Here is a 21858-nt window from a genome sequence, read left to right on the forward strand (position 1 = left end):
TGCTATACGAGAGTACCCTACAGTTTTTAAAACCTCCCCAATCTCAGGATGGGCAGGGGTTTCAACTGTTAGACATTGCCAAATAAAAGTTTTATGATACAATATTTTTAATGGATGGGTCAAGACAAAATACTATAGAAAAACCCTTTTAGTCGGCTTTGTCTTTTAGGAAAAGCAGAAATGGGTTTCACATACTGAGACATATAAATACTTTTCTCTTTGTATTCTTTTCCTTTAGAGCTCATGCACATGAATGTATTATAGCTTCATACAACATTCAAATGGTACAACGTCTAAATAGCATTGTACAGGATCTGCATATAAATCTTTACTATTTGCATATGGTCTTAAGATGCCCTTTTCTGATCAGTGGCAAAGGTTGAGCATATGCGTTACTCTAGATTTAACAGTTGATCTACTAAGTACATTTCTAATAATTCTATGGAATTAAGGCATGTAACTGAAGCTTAAGGGCAGTTTGCCTGTGGCTTGGGTATAGCATTTTTCTCAGCTAATTACTGATGAGAACTTTGTAAAAAAAAAAGTATTAATATTTGTAGAGTGAGAGATGCAGTACACCTTCATTTGACTTCTGCTACGAAGAGCTTTTCAGAGCAATACAGTAAAAAGTAAAAAAAATACAGTATGACAAATAATAATGTAGCAGCATCCTATTAATAATTAATGTAAAATATGAAGTTTTTAAAGGGTAAACTACAATATAAAAAATAAAATAAAATGTTGAATGAATGAATATATTCTCATAAGAATTGTATGATGGTTGGAATATAATGGGATATGTTTTACTTACTCCACCGTATACACAGAATATGAATGTTTTTAAGCAAGTGTTTTCCAAGTCCATAGAAAAATGATGCACAGACAGCTATATGCCTTTGAACATAATACAAATTGAACCATTTTATGTATGAAAGTCTAATTAATGGTGAAAAAGGTGGCAAGTGTGCAGTTTTCCATGCATCTAGCTGGATTTGCTTTCCGCCCGATGACATCTTATTTCCATAAAGATTCCATTTCTTAAGTACTCTGCAATATGCTATGTATAATACATTTTTAACAATTGAAATACTTGCATATTTCTATATTTACTCCATTTTATTTATATAGAAATTTATAGTTTATTATTAAAAATCAAAATGTTTAAAAAATGTTACCGTTTTGATTTCTTTTGTAACCATCAATATGCGCTCACATAAAACTACCACAATGCAAAGGTAACATATAAAAATAAAAATGCAGTATAAAATATTTCATCATGGGGGCGGAGCTAGCGCCGGACTGTGATGGCCGCATAGTCGGGAGCTCTCCGGTCTAAACCCTGCACAGCAGAAGCTATCTCAAGCAAGCAGACGTGACGATGGTCAAGATCGGCCACCCAAGAGCTGGAGATCATCCTAGTACCCCTAAACCTCCGATTAACAGCGGAGACATGGATAAATTCATAAAAAAGGCGGCCGCCACAGTAGCGGCCAGAGAACCTAAGATGGCGCCGGCTCCTTCACGTGGAGCGCGCGGACGGTCCGCTGACATCTCTGAGGGAGAAAGCGATACGGAGGATTCCCATTGCAAAACCGTTCTCCCGATCACCCGTCGCTTTCTAAAACAGTCCCTTAGCAAAGCCATGGAACCGGTGCTGACGGAATTGTCGGCCCTTCGCCAAGACGTCCATCATATAGGAGACAGAGTCGGGGCCTTGGAATCACGGCAAACGGCAGTCTTAGAGCATCAATCTGCCACGGCTCTCTCCCTGCAAAAATGCCGTTCCTATCTGAACGATCTTCATAGCGCAGTGGAGGATCAAGAGAATAGAGGGCGCAGGAACAATCTGCGCTTCAGAGGAGTTCCTGAGATAATCGAAACGGCAGACATCTCAGCGGCAGTGACGGAGATCTGCACCTCCATCTTGGGCCCGGACCAGCCTGCTGACATGATAATAGAGAGGGCGCATAGAGCGCTGCGCCCCAAGCCGAAACCCTCGGATCCACCCAGGGACATTATCTGCAGATTCCTCAACTACCAAACGAAGACATTGATCCTGGAAGCTGCAAGAAATATCACTGACCTGACCTACGAAGGAGCTCCGATAGCAGTCTTTCAAGATCTGGCCCCCTCCACGCTGAAGAAGAGGAGATGCCTGAAACCCCTGACGGATTGGCTCAGAGCCAAGAAAATACCATACAGATGGTCCTTTCCGTTTGGAATGTCCTTTTTCTGTGAGGGTCGCCGCTTTAATATTACAACCTACTCTGATTTGGATGGCGTATACGAACATCTCCAGATTTCTCCATTGCCGATCGAAAACTGGGAACTGTATCAAGATCTTACAGATTTGCCTGAGATCCCGAAGATTGCTCCCTTTGAGCCTCCGCGCACCCCAAGATCCCAGAAGACCAAGCGCAAGACTGCCCAGATGACACCTTAGACTCGGGTTACTAAACATTAAGTCTGATAGTCTGATATTCCTGGACTTTCTGCAACCCCTAATCTGTCCTCTTTTTCACTTTCCGCCACCTATGGATATTAATGTGATTTGATGTTTTTATCAACGTCATTCATTTTGGGATCCTATTGCTCCTCTCCCTATTCCTCTATCTTCCCTTTGTTTCTATGTTTTATCTTTCTCCCTTCTCCTGGTTTATCTCCATAAAATCCGCACTGTCATTCAGTTATCACGTCTCATGACTGAGGCTACTGTTAATTGCTGTGAGGGTCACAACAGGGTTGACACACCTTTTCCCCCCTTGCGATCCTTATCTCAAATTTTCAAATGTCCCATATAGTTGGGCCTTGTTTATTGAAAGTTAAATTAATGTTTTTTTGTTCTATTATTTACTTTGGTTCAAAGGTACTCACTCATAACAGCTCCATCTGCATGGCGACACAGAGGATTTCTCTGGCTCCTGACTCACTCCCCCAGAACAACATAAACCGCAGCACCCAGTTAGACTTTCCTGGACAGAGGACCTGGCTTCCTCAAGGTAACCTCCACTACATCACTCAGCATGGCTGATCTCACCTTTGCGTCCTTCAATGTGAAGGGCTTTAACTCCCCTTCTAAGAGGAGTCAGATCTTTACATTGCTACGCAAATCTGGGGCCAATGTCCTTCTTCTCCAGGAAACCCATTTTAAATTTAATCATTACCCTAACCTCTCTTTCTCTAATTATCCACTATGGTTCCATTGCGGGGGCAACTCTGCGGCATCTGGGGGGGTGAGTGTTGGATTCAAGAGGAATACCCCCTTTAAATATATGTCTCATATTCAAGATCCAGAAGGGAGGTACATCTTAGTTAAGGGCTCTATAGGTCCCCAAACCTACACCATCATTAATTTATACGCTCCCAACTCAGGACAACATATTTGGTTTGCAAAGGTCTTCCCACTAATAGAATCATATGCCGAAGGCTTGATAGTACTTGGGGGAGACTTAAACGTCACCCTAAACCCGCCCCTGGACTCCTCTTCTAATAGATCAGCCTTGTCCCTTAAATCCCTCCGCTTCATACAGGATGGCTTCCGTAACCTTCACCTTTTAGACGTATGGCGAGTCTATAACCCTGACGCCAAAGATTACACGTTTTATTCCCACCCCCACAACTCGTATCATAGATTGGATTACCTTTATGTATCCAAGGAACATCTCCAGCTATGCCGTGACCCCAAAATAGGATCCATCCTCCTATCGGACCACGCCCCTATTTTCCTATCCATCTCAGCCCCTATACCGAATCCCAGTAAATTTAGATGGCGTCTTAATGAATCCCTTCTTGACAATCAAGACACCAAAGAAAAGATTGCGGAGCTTCTTAAAGAATATTTCTCCCTGAACAATGTCCCTGAGATATCAGAACAAACACTATGGGATGCCCATAAACCTTTTATCAGGGGACATCTCATTAGTCTTGGAGCCTTCTTAAAGAAGGAAAGAAATAAAAAGATAGATTCCTTAATAAGCAAGATTTTTTCACTAGAAAAAATACATAAAAAATCCCTCTCAGAGACACAGTTTACGGAAATTTCTTCTTTAAAAGCAGAACTGAAAGCCCTTATGCACAAATCCACTGCCAAGTATTTCTTGAACTCACAGCATAAATTTTTCGCCCATGGAGACAAAGCGTCTAAATTTATGATGCGTAGAATAAGAGATAGGCGATCTGCAAACTATATACACCAGATGGAATCCCCCCAGGGTAAACCCCTATACTCTTCAAAAATGATTGGCACTCAATTTCGTGCTTTCTATGAGTCTCTTTATAATCTTCCCCCAGCTCTGAGCCCAGACACTCACTCAAACCTTCTCAAGTCCTTTTTAAAATCCATTTCCCTTCCCAAACTCTCCCCCGAACAAAACCTCAAGCTAGCCTCCAACTTTACATTACAGGAATTAGCTTTGGCTTTAAAGCAATCTCCCCAAGGCAAAAGCCCAGGCCCGGACGGGTTCCCAGTTTATTATTACAAAACTTACCAACAAATAGTTCTCCCTCATCTGCTCTCAGTTTGTAACTCAGCTTTAAAGGGGAAAGATCTCTCCAGAGATATGACGATGGCTCACATAACCCTGATCCCCAAAGAAGGGAAGGATCCTAAACATTGTGCGAGCTATAGACCCATATCACTCCTTAATATAGATCTTAAAATGCTGGCGAAAATGCTGGCAAATCGCCTAGCCACCTTTCTTCCCACGCTTGTGCACGGGGACCAGGTGGGCTTTGTCAGAGGTAGGGAGGGTAGGGATAATACGACTAGGGTCCTGAATGCGATCTTTTATTCTGCCCACAACTCCAAACCACTACTTCTCCTGAGCACGGATGCGGAAAAAGCATTCGACCGAATTAGCTGGGATTATCTGAAGCAAATACTATCTGGGTTTGGCCTGCCTGGTCCCTTTGCACAAGCCACCTTTGCAATGTATGCCCAAGCATCAGCCTCGGTTCTGATTAACGGAGACCTAACTGACCCATTCAAGATAAAAAATGGTACTCGTCAGGGATGCCCCTTATCGCCCCTGCTGTTTGTATTAGCGCTGGAACCTCTACTCCTCAGACTGAGAGCGGATCGGGATATTCGCGGTGTAACACTGGGAGGTTGTGATCATAAACTTGCGGCCTTTGCTGATGACATTATGATCATGACCTCTAACCCAAGCACTTCACTCCCCATAATCCAAAAGTACCTAGACACATATAGTCTTTTATCCAACTTTAAGATAAATAAGCAAAAGTCACTAGTAAAATGTATAAAGATTTCACAACATAACCAGCTAAGCCTTAAAAAGCAATCTCCATTCGATTGGTCATCTCCCCACATCTCTTATCTAGGAATTAAAATCAGCGCCAACCCTTCTGATCTTTTTGCTCTCAACTATCTCCCTCTATTGCAATCCATAACTACTGAAATAAAAAGGTTGAACATCCCCACTATTTCATGGTTTGGACGTAAAAACCTTCTGGTTTCTTTGATACTCCCTCGCCTCACCTACCTTCAGCAGGTCCTACCTATCCTAGTCCCTAAACAGTATTATATTTCCATTAGGAAACTCTTCAGCTCTTTCATTTGGAACCAGAAAAAATCGAGAATCTCCTACTCCCTTCTGTCCCAACCCAAACACTTAGGAGGCATAGCATTTCCGGACCCTGAGCTATACGGCAGAGCTATCCTGCTGTCGAGAGCAGTGGAATGGCTTAGAACCTCTAACTTGAAACCATGGGTTGCAATGGAACAGGAATTGGTGACACAACCATTCCGCTCACTGCTGCTGGGTACCCCTAAAATAGAAAATATCCCTTCCTCCTCGTTTCCGTTAATTCAGGCCACCCTCCAGGCGTGGAAATACTTTCAATCCACACATTGTGGAATACCCTTCCCATCAACACTTCTCTCGGTAGGAGATGTTATAGGCACCTCCCGTCCGGAGATAAGAGACTGCACCCCTCGCGTCATCAGGGATTCAAATACCTCCATCTTCACTCTTCTCCAACAAGAAGACCATCCTCCCACTATCAGGGAGATACAATCAAAATTGAATTTCCATCGCGTACTTTCGCCTACTGTAAGATATTTACACTCATTCATATCGCAACATATCAATAATGGCGATCTACTTCGTCCCCTGGTTTGGGCGGAATCTCTCATCAATCATCCCACTCCCCCTAAAAAGCTAATCTCACAGCTCTATTGTAAAATCCACACCCTCCCATTACTTGTTAAACCCGCTTTCATAGGCAAATGGGAAAAAGACCTGGCTATAAATATCTCATTAGCTGATTTGCCCAGTTTATTGTTGGCCCCACACAAATCCTCCCGCTGTGTTCGCATTCAAGAAAATGGGTACAAACTTTTAACAAGATGGTACAAAACCCCAGATGTGACCTCCCTTTACTCAAGTACATCGTCTGATGAATGCTGGAGATGTCTGGGAGATAGGGGGACATTCTTCCATATATGGTGGTCCTGTCCTTTAATCAATAATTGGTGGAACAACATTTTTGACCTTTGCAACCAAATCTGTCACACTAATATCCCGATGTCCTCTTCATTGGCATTGATTGATATGAATACTCAAATAACCCCTCCTTATCCTTCACCGCTCTTCAGACAACTCCTAATTGCCGCCAGATTGTTGGTCCCTAGGCTTTGGCTGTCGACTGATGTCCCTCCATTAGAACAGTGGAAATTGAAGGTTGACCAGATATACAGGTTTGAGGAGATTTCCTCTTGGGAAACACGCACCCATAGTACTTTCTGTAGACGCTGGAAACTTTGGGCAGAATACAGGCACCCCAAATAAGAAGTTGCATTCATTTGCTATGGCTTTATATATGAGTGCTAACGTTAAGTTCACATAGAGCTTTCTCCTGTTGTATAAAACTACACATTTCGAGTGGCGCTCAGCTTAGACCATTAGTCTGGGTTGAAAACTACACCCGATTTCAATAAGTTGATCTGTCATACAACATCCCCTCTCCCCACATTTCTCTTCAGACAACTACTGACTGCTGCTTGCCTATTAATGCCTAACTTTGGTTATCAACCTCAGTCCCATCTGTACAACAATAGAAATTGAAGGTCGAGCTGTTATTCAGGTCTGAGGACTTCTCCTCCTAGGAAGCACGCAATTACAACATGTTCAATAAACAGTGGAAGTGTGGGCTGAATATAGACACCCCCAGTCTTCCTTCATTTGGGAAAGTAGACCTAGAATTCCATTCTGTCACGACTTTAAAACTTACATTGCTTTCACCAGGGAATTGATTTACGACATATTGTACTTCAGACTATTGCCTTCCTGACTGTCTGCTAACAAATGTGTTACCTGATTTTGCTTTGTAGTCCTATTAACATGGATTGTATTCAGATGTACAAAGCTTACGTCATGCTTGCCGAATGAGATGCTTATAATGTACCTTGTTACGTTACTTTTTATAAATAAAAAATTTTAAAAAAAAAAAAAAAAAAAAAAAAAAAAATATTTCATCATATCAATGTGGAAACTGCTGAGTGGTGCTTCTTGAGTATGGTTGCCATGGTATTCCTGAAGTGAGCAATTGCTTTCCCTAACTTAGACAAAGTTCACATAGGTATAACACAAGAACATTTGTACCTAGCTACAGATCCAATTATCCAAACAAATACAATCTGGCCTGTATTTATAACTGGTGTTGAGTGAATTGAAGCATTTGAAGTGTAATTTGGTCTGAAGTTTATAAAAAAAATTTGATTCACAATTAATCCTAAATTCCTTGCACTTCATGGTAACAAATGTTTTTTTGCTTAAAATGGCAGTTACATGTGTTACAAAGTGAAAGTAAGAATGTCCTAAAATAATAAAATTACATTGCCAAAATTATGCCGACATAAAGTAGACATATGGGGAATGTTAAATAATGAATATTTTATGAGGCAACACTATCTGTCTTATAAGCAGAGAGATTCAATTTTAGAAAACAGTGTTTTTTTTTAAACTTTTGTTAACTTTTGGCTTTTTTTTATAAATAAAGGTAAAACATATTGAATCTAATTTACCGATAACAAGAAGTACAATGTGCCACGAGAAAATTATTAAATGGCTTGGATAAGTAAAAGTGTTCCAACGTTATTACCACATAAAGTGACACATGTCAGATTTGCAAAATAAGGCCTGGTCAGGGAGAGGTTAAATGGCCTGGTCTGGGAGTGATTAATTTCCACACATAGCCCTAAAACAAGCTGGCCGTGAACTTGGTCATTTGTAGAGAGGTATAAAAGAGGACCTGTCACCACTGCCTGTTTTAATAGCTACATGCATTGCCTGAGTAACAACGGTACTGGAGCATCTCATCTTATGTCTCTGTGCTGTGCCATCCCTTTATTATTTCTCTAGAAATTATGAATGAATTGCTAGCAGTCTGCAGTAAGAGTAACCACTACAACAAGGTCAGTTGTAACCTAAAGCAAAATATAACTAATAGATGTATATTTTACTAATGGATTCTGTGACATTCATACTTAATCTGTGGCTGAAGTGTATGCACAATTTCCTGGACATTTTTAACAGCTCTAATAGTTTGGTGGAAGACTTGAGGAACTGGTTGACAACCAGATTGAAAACATACACCATGCAGGGTGCATGGGTCAGCCCTCCCTGACGCAGTGCAGACAGAATGTTCTTCCCATTGTCAGTGACCATCGGTTTCTATCTCCAGTTGGTGAGGAGACAGACAATTTCATGGTTGATGACATAAAGCAGTTCCTCCTCGTTGTGACTCCGTTCAACCAGGCTGACCAGGTGCAGAACCATGTGGCAATATGTACTGCATAGGTCGTATGCTGGATGACCATTTTGAACTGTGCCTACAGTGGAGGCTAAGGACAAGGAGGAGGATGAAGAGACAGAGGAGGCAATTGGCGCAGAAATCAAACAATTACAACGCAGAGGTGGCATTGCCATCATCTGGCCAAGTTGCTGGTGTGCCTGGGCCAAAGCCACATTTACCCAGTTGGCTATGAAGGACATATAATGTTTTTGACCATAGTTATAGCTCTAAATGTCAGCACTGGCATGAACTGTACAAGATACCAACCGGCTCAAGGACTGGCCTAACTTCTGCTCAGCGTGTGCAAGGCTGGTAGAGCGTTTGTAGAGAATTAATGAAGGCCTGGCCCCTTTATGGATTGCTGCCTTGTCAAGGCAGAGGGGCTTGTGTACTGTAGCTCTGTGAAGTTATGAGCTATGCTGTGCAGGGCCACACAAGATGGACATGTCATAGCAGAGAGCTCAGACAAAACGTAAATCCCTGGAGTAGGAAATGGCAAACCACTCCAGAAAACCCTATGAACAGAATCAAAAGGCTACTCAATATGACACTGGAAGATGAGCCCCCAGATCGGAAGGTATCCAAAATGCTACTGGGGAAGAGCAGAGGGCAAGTACAAGTAGCGCCAGAAAGAATGAAGCAACTGGGCTAAAGCTGAAAGGATGCTCAGCTGCAGATGTGGCAGGAGGTGAAAGGAAAGACTATGCTTTAGAGAACAGTAGTGTATAGGAACCTAGAACTTCCGATCTATGAACCAAGGCAATTTGGAGGTGGTAAAAGGTGAGATGGCAAGACTCAACATCGACATCTTGGGAGTCAGTGAACTAAAATAGAAAGAAATGGGTGAATTTTATTAAAATGACCATTATATCTACTATTGTGGGCAAAAATTTCAAAGAAAGAATGGAGTGGCCCTCATAGTCAATAAAAGAGTGAAAAAAGCAGTCTCAAAAATGACAGAATGATCTCTGTTCGAATCCAAGGCAAACTATTTAACATCACTATAATTCAAGTTTATGCCCCAACTACAGATGCTAATGAGGCTGAAGCTGACCAATTCTATCAAGGCCTACAAGACCTTCTAGAACTAACACCAAAAAAAGATGTAACTCTTATCATAGGGGACTGGAATTCTAAAGTAGGAAATCAAAAGATAACTGGAATAACAGGCAATTTTGGCCTCAGAGAACAAAATGAAACAGGTCAGAGACTAATAGAATTTTGTCACAATAACACACTGGTCATAACAAAAACACTTTTCCAACAGCACAAAAGACGACTATACAAATGGAAATCACCGAATGGTCAATACCAAAATTATATTGACTATATACTCTGCAGTTAGAGATGGAGAAGTTCTGTACAGTCAGCAAAAACAAGACCTGGTGCTGACTGTGGTTCAGATCATTAGCTTCTTACTGATAAATTCTAACTAAAATTGAAAAAAGTCAGAAATTATGTCAGACCTCGCAACTATGACTTAAATAATATCCCTCATGAATATGCAGTGAAGGTTAAAAATAGATTTAAGGGATTAGATCTGGTAGAAACGGTACCTGTGGAGCTATGGACGGAGGTTCACAACATTTTGCAAAAGGCAGCAAAAAGGAACGTTCCAAAGAAAGAGAAGAGCAAGAGAGCAAAATGGCTGTCTAAGGAGGCTTTACAAATAGCTGAGGAAAGAAGGGAAGCAAAAGGCAAAGGAGAAAGGGAACAATATTGCCAGTTGAATGCAGACTACTAGAGAATAGCAAGGAGGGATAATAAGGCCTTCCTAAATGACCATTGCAAGGAAATAGAAAAAAAACAACAGAAAAATTAGAGACATCCAGGGAACATTTCACACTAAAATGGGCATGATGAAAGACAAAAATAGTAGGGACCTAACCGAAGTGAAAGAGATTAAGAAAAGATGGCAAGAATATACAGAACAACTATACAAAAAAGATCTTAATTTCACTGATAACCCTGATAGAATGAGTGAAGTTAAGTGGGCTTTAGAAAACATTGCCAACAACAAGGCTAGTGGAGGTGACGGAATTCCAGCTGAGCTTTTTAAAATAGTAAAAGATAATGATGTTAAAGTGCTACACTCAATATGCCAGCAAATCTGGAAAACACAGCAATGGCCACAGAACTGGAAAATGTCAATTTACACCCCAAACCCAAAGAAGGGCAATGCCAAAGAATGTTCAAACTACCAAACAATTTCCCTCACCTCACATGCTAGCAAGGTTATGCTAAACATTCTGCTAGCTAGGCTTCAGCAATATGTCAATCGAGAACTACCGGAAGAACAAGCTGGTTTTCGAAGAGGCAGGGGAACCAGAGATCAAATTGCCAACCTTTGCTGGATTATGGAGAAAGCAAGAAAGTTCCAAAAAAAATCTACTTCTGCTTCATTGACTGCACCAAAGCCTTTGATTGTGTGGATCACAATAAATTATGGCAAGTTCTTAAAGAGATGAGAGTACCGGATCACCTAACATATCTGCTGAGGAACTTGTATGCAGGTCAAGAAGCAACTGTGAGAACTGCACATGGAACAACTGATTGGTTCAATATCGGAAAAGGAGTATGACAATCACCATATTCATTTAACTTATATGCAGAATATATCATGCAAAATGCAGGACTAGATAAAGAAAAAGCTGGAATTAGAATTGCTAGAAGAAATATCAACCACCTCAGTGTCACAATCACATACACCCAGGGGGATAGGAGAGTGACCACTGCTCTCCACCCTCACCCCTGGCCCTGCCTACTTGCCTCACAAATCCTGATGACAGGGAACAACTGGACGGCAGTCCCTAGCTTAGAATACGTGCTGGGATGACAGACAAGACAAACAACGGATAGTGAACGGACCGAGTCAATACCAAGAGAGTGACGAAGTACAAATGGACAAAGCAGAGAATAGTCAGGAGAAGCCAGGGTCAAATACCAGGAGAGTAATTAAGTACCACCGGAATGAAAAAGAACAGGTCAGGTCACAAGCCGAAGTTCAAGCCAAGAGGTCACGTCAGGAACTTATGAGCAAGCAAAAACATAGCGGGTCAAAAACAGGCACGGGTCAAAATCCAGATAGCGCAGGGAACACAGTAACAAATAGCCTTGGACAATTAATCATAGGAAACCTGTGGCTAGCAGGTTGCCTGTTTATATACTGAAGAGCAGAGGTCATGTGACATGGCCAGCGTCACTTGACCTCCCACCCTGTCTGTAACCGAGCGCCGAGTGGCCAGCTCGGCGCTCAGCCCCTTGAGCGTAACTATGGGAGCGAGGGAAGCCGGCCGCACAGAGAAGAAGCTTCCCGCTTGGCTCTACAACAGGACACGGCGTGTGTTTCTGCCACCATGTCATCCCAGGGTGCCGGCGGCACAGGAGAGGAGAAGCACGGTGCCCTGTGACACTCCGATATGCAGATTATACGACTCTCAAGGCAGAAAGCGAAGGAGAATTAAGGAGCCTCTTGATGAGGGTGAAAGAGGAGAGTGCAAAAGTTGGTCTAAGTCTCTACTTTAAAATAACTAAGATCATGACATCAGGACTAGAGTTGAGCGAACACCTGGATGTTCGGGTTCGAGAAGTTCGGCCGAACATCCCGGAAATGTTCGGGTTCGGGATCCGAACCCGATCCGAACTTCGTCCCGAACCCGAACCCCATTGAAGTCAATGGGGACCCGAACTTTTCGGCACTAAAAAGGCTGTAAAACAGCCCAGGAAAGAGCTAGAGGGCTGCAAAAGGCAGCAACATGTAGGTAAATCCCCTGCAAACAAATGTGGATAGGGAAATGAATTAAAATAAAAATTAAATAAATAAAAATTAACCAAAATCAATTGGAGAGAGGTTCCATAGCAGAGAATCTGGCTTCCCGTCACCCACCACTGGAACAGTCCATTCTCAGATATTTAGGCCCCGGCACCCAGGCAGAGGAGAGAGGTCCCGTAACAGAGAATCTGTCTTCATGTCAGCAGAGAATTAGTCTGCATGTCATAGCAGAGAATGAGGCTTCACGTCAGCCACCACTGCAACAGTCCATTGGCATATATTTAGGCCCAGCACCCAGGCAGAGGAGGGAGGTCCCGTAACAGAGAATCTGTCTTCATGTCAGCAGAGAATTAGTCTGCATGTCATAGCAGAGAATGAGGCTTCACGTCAGCCACCACTGCAACAGTCCATTGGCATATATTTAGGCCCAGCACACACACAGGCAGAGGAGAGAGGTCCCGTAACAGAGAATCTGGCTTCATGTCAGCAGAGAATCAGTCTGCATGTCATAGCAGAGAATGAGGCTTCACGTCAGCCACCACTGCAACAGTCCATTGGCATATATTTAGGCCCAGCACACACACAGGCAGAGGAGAGAGGTCCCGTAACAGAGGATCTGGCTTCATGTCAGCAGAGAATCAGTCTGCATGTCATAGCAGAGAATCAGGCTTCACGTCAGCCACCACTGCAACAGTCCATTGTCATAAATTTAGGCCCAGCACCCAGGCAGAGGAGAGAGGTCCCGTAACAGACAATCTGGCTTCATGTCAGCAGAGAATTAGTCTGCATGTCATAGCAGAGAATGAGGCTTCACGTCAGCCACCACTGCAACAGTCCATTGGCATATATTTAGGCCTAGCACACAGGCAGAGGAGAGAGGTCCCGTAACAGACAATCTGGCTTCATGTCAGCAGAGAATCAGTCTGCATGTCATAGCAGAGAATGAGGCTTCACGTCACCCACCACTGCAACAGTCCATTGGCATATATTTAGGCCTAGCACACAGGCAGAGCAGAGAGGTCCCGTAACAGACAATCTGGCTTCATGACAGCAGAGAATCAGTCTGCATGTCATAGCAGAGAATGAGGCTTCACGTCACCCACCACTGCAACAGTCCATTGGCATATATTTAGGCCTAGCACACAGGCAGAGCAGAGAGGTCCCGTAACAGACGATCTGGCTTCATGTCAGCAGAGAATCAGTCTGCATGTCATAGCAGAGAATGAGGCTTCACGTCAGCCACCACTGCAACAGTCCATTGGCATATATTTAGGCCTAGCACACAGGCAGAGGAGAGAGGTCCCGTAACAGACAATCTGGCTTCATGTCAGCAGAGAATCAGTCTGCATGTCATAGCAGAGAATGAGGCTTCACGTCAGCCACCACTGCAACAGTCCATTGGCATATATTTAGGCCCAGCACCCAGGCAGAGGAGGGAGGTCCCGTAACAGACAATCTGGCTTCATGTCAGCAGAGAATCAGTCTGCATGTCATAGCAGAGAATGAGGCTTCACGTCACCCACCACTGCAACAGTCCATTAGCATATATTTAGGCCCAGCACCCAGGCAGAGGAGGGAGGTCCCGTAACAGAGAATCTGTCTTCATGTCAGCAGAGAATTAGTCTGCATGTCATAGCAGAGAATGAGGCTTCACGTCAGCCACCACTGCAACAGTCCATTGGCATATATTTAGGCCCAGCACACACACAGGCAGAGGAGAGAGGTCCCGTAACAGACAATCTGGCTTCATGTCAGCAGAGAATTAGTCTGCATGTCATAGCAGAGAATGAGGCTTCACGTCAGCCACCACTGCAACAGTCCATTGGCATATATTTAGGCCCAGCACACACACAGGCAGAGGAGAGAGGTCCCGTAACAGAGAATCTGTCTTCATGTCAGCAGAGAATTAGTCTGCATGTCATAGCAGAGAATCAGGCTTCACGTCACCCACCACTGCAACAGTCCATTGGCATATATTTAGGCCCAGCACCCAGGCAGAGGAGGGAGGTCCCGTAACAGAGAATCTGTCTTCATGTCAGCAGAGAATTAGTCTGCATGTCATAGCAGAGAATGAGGCTTCACGTCACCCACCACTGCAACAGTCCATTGGCATATATTTAGGCCTAGCACACAGGCAGAGGAGAGGTTCATTCAACTTTGGGTAGCCTCGCAATATAATGGTAAAATGAAAATAAAAATAGGATTGAATGAGGAAGTGCCCTGGAGTCCAATAATATATGGTTATGGGGAGGTAGTTAATGTCTAATCTGGACAAGGGACGGACAGGTCCTGTGGGATCCATGCCTGGTTCATTTTTATGAACGTCAGCTTGTCCACATTGGCTGTAGACAGGCGGCTGCGTTTGTCTGTAATGACGCCCCCTGCCGTGCTGAATACACGTTCAGACAAAACGCTGGCTGCCGGGCAGGCCAGCACCTCCAAGGCATAAAAGGCTAGCTCTGGCCACGTGGACAATTTAGAGACCCAGAAGTTGAATGGGGCCGAACCATCAGTCAGTACGTGGAGGGGTGTGCACACGTACTGTTCCACCATGTTAGTGAAATGTTGCCTCCTGCTAACACGTTGCGTATCAGGTGGTGGTGCAGTTAGCTGTGGCGTGTTGACAAAAGTTTTCCACATCTCTGCCATGCTAACCCTGCCCTCAGAGGAGCTGGCCGTGACACAGCTGCCTTGGCGACCTCTTGCTCCTCCTCTGCCTTGGCCTTGGGCTTCCACTTGTTCCCCTGTGACATTTGGGAATGCTCTCAGTAGCGCGTCTACCAACGTGCGCTTGTACTCGCGCATCTTCCTATCACGCTCCAGTGCAGGAAGTAAGGTGGGCACATTGTCTTTGTAGCGTGGATCCAGCAGGGTGGCAACCCAGTAGTCCGCACAGGTTAAAATGTGGGCAACTCTGCTGTCGTTGCGCAGGCACTGCAGCATGTAGTCGCTCATGTGTGCCAGGCTGCCCAGGGGTAAGGACAAGCTGTCCTCTGTGGGAGGCGTATCGTCATCGTCCTGCCTTTCCCCCCAGCCACGCACCAGTGATGGACCCGAGCTGCGTTGGGTGCCACCCCGCTGTGACCATGCTTCATCCTCATCCTCCTCCACCTCCTCCTCATCCTCGTCCTCCTTGTCCTCCAGTAGTGGGCCCTGGCTGGCCACATTTGTACCTGGCCTCTGCTGTTGCCAAAAACCTCCCTCTGAGTCACTTCGAAGAGACTGGCCTGAAAGTGCTAAAAATGACCCCTCTTCCTCCTCCTCCTCCTCCTCCTGGGCCACCTCCTCTTCCATCATCGCCCTAAGTGTTTTCTCAAGGAGACATAGAAGTGGTATTGTAACGCTGATAACGGTGTCATCGCCACTGGCCATGTTGGTGGAGTACTCGAAACAGCGCAACAGGGCACACAGGTCTCGCATGGAGGCCCAGTCATTGGTGGTGAAGTGGTGCTGTTCTGTAGTGCGACTGACCCGTGCGTGCTGCAGCTGAAACTCCACTATGGCCTGCTGCTGCTCGCACAGTCTGTCCAGCATGTGCAAGGTGGAGTTCCACCTGGTGGGCACGTCGCATATGAGGCGGTGAGCGGGAAGGCCGAAGTTACGCTGTAGCGCAGACAGGCGAGCAGCAGCAGGATGTGAACGCCGGAAGCGCGAACAGACGGCCCGCACTTTATGCAGCAGCTCTGACATGTCGGGGTAGTTGTGAATGAACTTCTGCACCACCAAATTCAGCACATGCGCCAAGCAAGGGATGTGCGTCAAATTGGCTAGTCCCAGAGCTGCAACGAGATTTCGCCCATTATCACACACCACCAGGCCGGGCTTGAGGCTCACCGGCAGCAACCACTCGTTGGTCTGTTGTTCTATACCCCGCCACAACTCCTGTGCGGTGTGGGGCCTGTCCCCCAAACATATGAGTTTCAGAATGGCCTGCTGACGTTTACCCCGGGCTGTGCTGAAGTTGGTGGTGAAGGTGTGTGGCTGACTGGATGAGCAGGTGGAAGAAGAGGAGGAGGAAGCCGAGAAGGAGGAGGTGGCAACAGGAGGCAAAGAATGTTGCCCTGCGATCCTTGGCGGCGGAAGGACGTGCGCCAAACAGCTCTCCGCCTGGGGCCCAGCTGCCACTACATTTACCCAGTGTGCAGTTAGGGAGATATAGCGTCCCTGGCCGTGCTTACTGGTCCACGTATCTGTGGTTAGGTGGACCTTGCCACAGATGGCGTTGCGCAGTGCACACTTGATTTTATCGGATACTTGGTTGTGCAGGGAAGGCACGGCTCTCTTGGAGAAGTAGTGCCGGCTGGGAACAACATACTGTGGGACAGCAAGCGACATGAGCTGTTTGAAGCTGTCTGTGTCCACCAGCCTAAATGACAGCATTTCATAGGCCAGTAGTTTAGAAATGCTGGCATTCAGGGCCAGGGATCGAGGGTGGCTAGGTGGGAATTTACGCTTTCTATCAAATGTTTGTGAGATGGAGAGCTGAACGCTGGCGTGTGACATGGTTGAGACGCTTGGTGACGGAGGTGGTGGTGGTGGTGTTGGTGGTACATCCCCTGTTTGCTGGGCGGCAGGTGCCAACGTTCCTCCAGAGGCGGAGGAAGAGGCCGAGGCGGCAGCAGCAGAATAGGCCGAGGCGGCAGCAGCAGAAGAGGTAGCAGGGGGAGCCTGAGTGACTTCCTTGGTTTTAAGGTGTTTACTCCACTGCAGTTCATGCTTTGCATGCAGGTGCCTGGTCATGCAGGTTGTGCTCAGGTTCAGAACGTTAATGCCTCGCTTCAGGCTCTGATGGCACAGCGTGCAAACCACTCGGGTCTTGTCGTCAGCACATTGTTTGAAGAAGTGCCATGCCAGGGAACTCCTTGAAGCTGCCTTTGGGGTGCTCGGTCCCAGATGGCGGCGGTCAGTAGCAGGCGGAGTCTCTTGGCGGCGGGAGTTCTGCTTTTGCCCACTGCTCCCTCTTTTGCTACGCTGTTGGCTCGGTCTCACCACTGCCTCTTCCTCCGAACTGTGAAAGTCAGTGGCACGACCTTCATTCCATGTGGGGTCTAGGACCTCATCGTCCCCTGCATCGTCTTCCACCCAGTCTTGATCCCTGACCTCCTGTTCAGTCTACACACTGCAGAAAGACGCAGCAGTTGGCACCTGTGTTTCGTCATCATCAGAGACATGCTGAGGTGGTATTCCCATGTCCTCATCATCAGGAAACATAAGTGGTTGTGCGTCAGTGCATTCTATGTCTTTCACCGCTGGGGAAGGGCTAGGTGGATGCCCTTGGGAAACCCTGCCAGCGGAGTCTTCAAACAGCATAAGAGACTGCTGCATAACTTGAGGCTGAGACAGTTTCCCTGGTATGCATGGGGGTGATGTGACAGACTGATGGGGTTGGTTTTCAGGCGCCATCTGTGCGCTTTCTGCAGAAGACTGGGTGGGAGATAATGTGAACGTGCTGGATCCACTGTCGGCCACCCAATTGACTAATGCCTGTACCTGCTCAGGCCTTACCATCCTTAGAACGGCATTGGGCCCCACCATATATCGCTGTAAATTCTGGCGGCTACTGGGACCTGAGGTAGTTGGTACACTAGGACGTGTGGATGTGGCAGAACGGCCACGTCCTCTCCCAGCACCAGAGGGTCCACTAACACCACCACGACCATGTCCACGTCCGCGTCCCTTACTAGATGTTTTTCTCATTGTTATGGTTCACCACAACAACAAATATATTATTTGGCCCAATGTATTGTATTCAAATTCAGCGGGATATAAATTTGAGGCCTAGTATTTAGGCGCTGGGTGACCGGTATGGATTTAGTGACAGAATTAGACTTGGAAATGCACAGAAGCGTGTGTGTGAAGTTATTCTGAATGACCCTATGTGCACCTTCAATATGATCTACCCTTTTAGGGATAGATTTCAAATAGCTCTGATATAGCAGAAACGACTAAATTATGAAATTGCTAAATTGGGAATTGTATTTCAACCCAGAACAAAAAATGTGCTTTGACGGACACTAAATAACTTTCCCAGCCACAACAGGACAGCGGTAACGAGAGATTTAGCGGGATATAAATTTGAGGCCTAGTATTTAGGCGCTGGGTGACAGGTATGGGTTTAGTGACAGAATTAGATTTGGAAATGCACAGTAGCGGGTGTGTGAAGTTATTCTGAATGACCCTATGTGCACCTTGAATATTATATACCCTTTTAGGGATAGATTTCAAATAGCTCTGATATAGCAGAAACCACTAAATTATGAAATTGCTAAATTGGGAATTGTATTTCAACCCAGAACAAGAAATGTGCTTGAACGGACACTAAATAACTCGCCCAGCTACAGCACTAGGGACAGATTTAGCGGGATATAAATTTGAGGCCTAGTATTTAGGCGCTGGGTGACAGGTATGGGTTTAGTGCCAGAATTAGACTTGGAAATACACAGTAGCGGGTGTGTGTGAAGTTATTCTGAATGACCCAATGTGCACCTTGAATATTATATACCCTTTTAGGGATAGATTTCAAATAGCTCTGATATAGCAGAAACCACTAAATTATGAAATTGCTAAATTGGGAATTGTATTTCAACCCAGAACAAGAAATGTGCTTGAACGGACACTAAATAACTCGCCCAGCTACAGCACTAGGGACAGATTTAGCGGGATATAAATTTGAGGCCTAGTATTTAGGCGCTGGGTGACAGGTATGGGTTTAGTGCCAGAATTAGACTTGGAAATACACAGTAGCGGGTGTGTGTGAAGTTATTCTGAATGACCCAATGTGCACCTTGAATATTATATACCCTTTTAGGGATAGATTTCAAATAGCTCTGATATAGCAGAAACCACTAAATTATGAAATTGCTAAATTGGGAATTGTATTTCAACCCAGAACAAGAAATGTGCTTGAACGGACACTAAATAACTCGCCCAGCTACAGCACTAGGGACAGATTTAGCGGGATATAAATTTGAGGCCTAGTATTTAGGCGCTGGGTGACAGGTATGGGTTTAGTGCCAGAATTAGACTTGGAAATACACAGTAGCGGGTGTGTGTGAAGTTATTCTGAATGACCCAATGTGCACCTTGAATATTATATACCCTTTTAGGGATAGATTTCAAATAGCTCTGATATAGCAGAAACCACTAAATTATGAAATTGCTAAATTGGGAATTGTATTTCAACCCAGAACAAGAAATGTGCTTGAACGGACACTAAATAACTCGCCCAGCTACAGCACTAGGGACAGATTTAGCGGGATATAAATTTGAGGCCTAGTATTTAGGCGCTGGGTGACAGGTATGGGTTTAGTGCCAGAATTAGACTTGGAAATACACAGTAGCGGGTGTGTGTGAAGTTATTCTGAATGACCCAATGTGCACCTTGAATATTACATACCCTTTTAGGGATAGATTTCAAATAGCTCTGATATAGCAGAAACCACTAAATTATGAAATTGCTAAATTGGGAATTGTATTTCAACCCAGAACAAGAAATGTGCTTGAACGGACACTAAATAACTCGCCCAGCTACAGCACTAGGGACAGATTTAGCGGGATATAAATTTGAGGCCTAGTATTTAGGCGCTGGGTGACAGGTATGGGTTTAGTGCCAGAATTAGACTTGGAAATACACAGTAGCGGGTGTGTGTGAAGTTATTCTGAATGACCCAATGTGCACCTTGAATATTATATACCCTTTTAGGGATAGATTTCAAATAGCTCTGATATAGCAGAAACCACTAAATTATGAAATTGCTAAATTGGGAATTGTATTTCAACCCAGAACAAGAAATGTGCTTGAACGGACACTAAATAACTCGCCCAGCTACAGCACTAAGGACAGATTTAGCGGGATATAAATTTGAGGCCTAGTATTTAGGCGCTGGGTGACAGGTATGGGTTTAGTGCCAGAATTAGACTTGGAAATACACAGTAGCGGGTGTGTGTGAAGTTATTCTGAATGACCCAATGTGCACCTTGAATATTATATACCCTTTTAGGGATAGATTTCAAATAGCTCTGATATAGCAGAAACCACTAAATTATGAAATTGCTAAATTGGGAATTGTATTTCAACCCAGAACAAGAAATGTGCTTGAACGGACACTAAATAACTCGCCCAGCTACAGCACTAAGGACAGATTTAGCGGGATATAAATTTGAGGCCTAGTATTTAGGCGCTGGGTGACAGGTATGGGTTTAGTGCCAGAATTAGACTTGGAAATACACAGTAGCGGGTGTGTGTGAAGTTATTCTGAATGACCCAATGTGCACCTTGAATATTATATACCCTTTTAGGGATAGATTTCAAATAGCTCTGATATAGCAGAAACCACTAAATTATGAAATTGCTAAATTGGGAATTGTATTTCAACCCAGAACAAGAAATGTGCTTGAACGGACACTAAATAACTCGCCCAGCTACAGCACTAGGGACAGATTTAGCGGGATATAAATTTGAGGCCTAGTATTTAGGCGCTGGGTGACAGGTATGGGTTTAGTGCCAGAATTAGACTTGGAAATACACAGTAGCGGGTGTGTGTGAAGTTATTCTGAATGACCCAATGTGCACCTTGAATATTATATACCCTTTTAGGGATAGATTTCAAATAGCTCTGATATAGCAGAAACCACTAAATTATGAAATTGCTAAATTGGGAATTGTATTTCAACCCAGAACAAGAAATGTGCTTGAACGGACACTAAATAACTCGCCCAGCTACAGCACTAAGGACAGATTTAGCGGGATATAAATTTGAGGCCTAGTATTTAGGCGCTGGGTGACCGGTATGGATTTAGTGACAGAATTAGACTGGGATATGGCCAAAAAATAAACAGACTATTGCTGGTTAAATGCACTTGGTGTGACAGCTTCACCCTGATGTAGGCTTTAGCCAAAAAACAACCACACCATTGAGGGTTAAATGCACTTGGTGACAGGCGCAGCTTGCCCCTGATTTAGTATATGGCCAAAAAATGAACAGACTATTGCTGGTTAAATGCACTTGGTGTGACAGCTTCACCCTGATGTAGGCTTTAGCCAAAAAACAACCACACCATTGAGGGTTAAATGCACTTGGTGACAGGCGCAGCTTGCCCCTGATTTTGTATATGGCCAAAAAATGAACAGACTATTGCTGGTTAAATGCACTTGGTGTGACAGCTTCACCCTGATGTAGGCTTTAGCCAAAAAACAACCACACCATTGAGGGTTAAATGCACTTGGTCGCAGCTTGTGCTGGCGCACCACAAGACACAAAATGGCCGCCGAT

At 44.6% G+C, this 21858-nt stretch overlaps 1 pseudogene; it reads left to right on the forward strand.

Moving 5' to 3' along the window:
• The first annotated feature begins 9358 nt into the window (after positions 1–9358).
• LOC122939356 lies at positions 9359–10558 on the forward strand (annotated as a pseudogene).
• Positions 10559–21858: the final 11300 nt, after the last annotated feature.

Source organism: Bufo gargarizans, chromosome 5 (assembly GCF_014858855.1).
Source record: "Bufo gargarizans isolate SCDJY-AF-19 chromosome 5, ASM1485885v1, whole genome shotgun sequence".
NCBI classification, from domain to species: domain Eukaryota; kingdom Metazoa; phylum Chordata; class Amphibia; order Anura; family Bufonidae; genus Bufo; species Bufo gargarizans.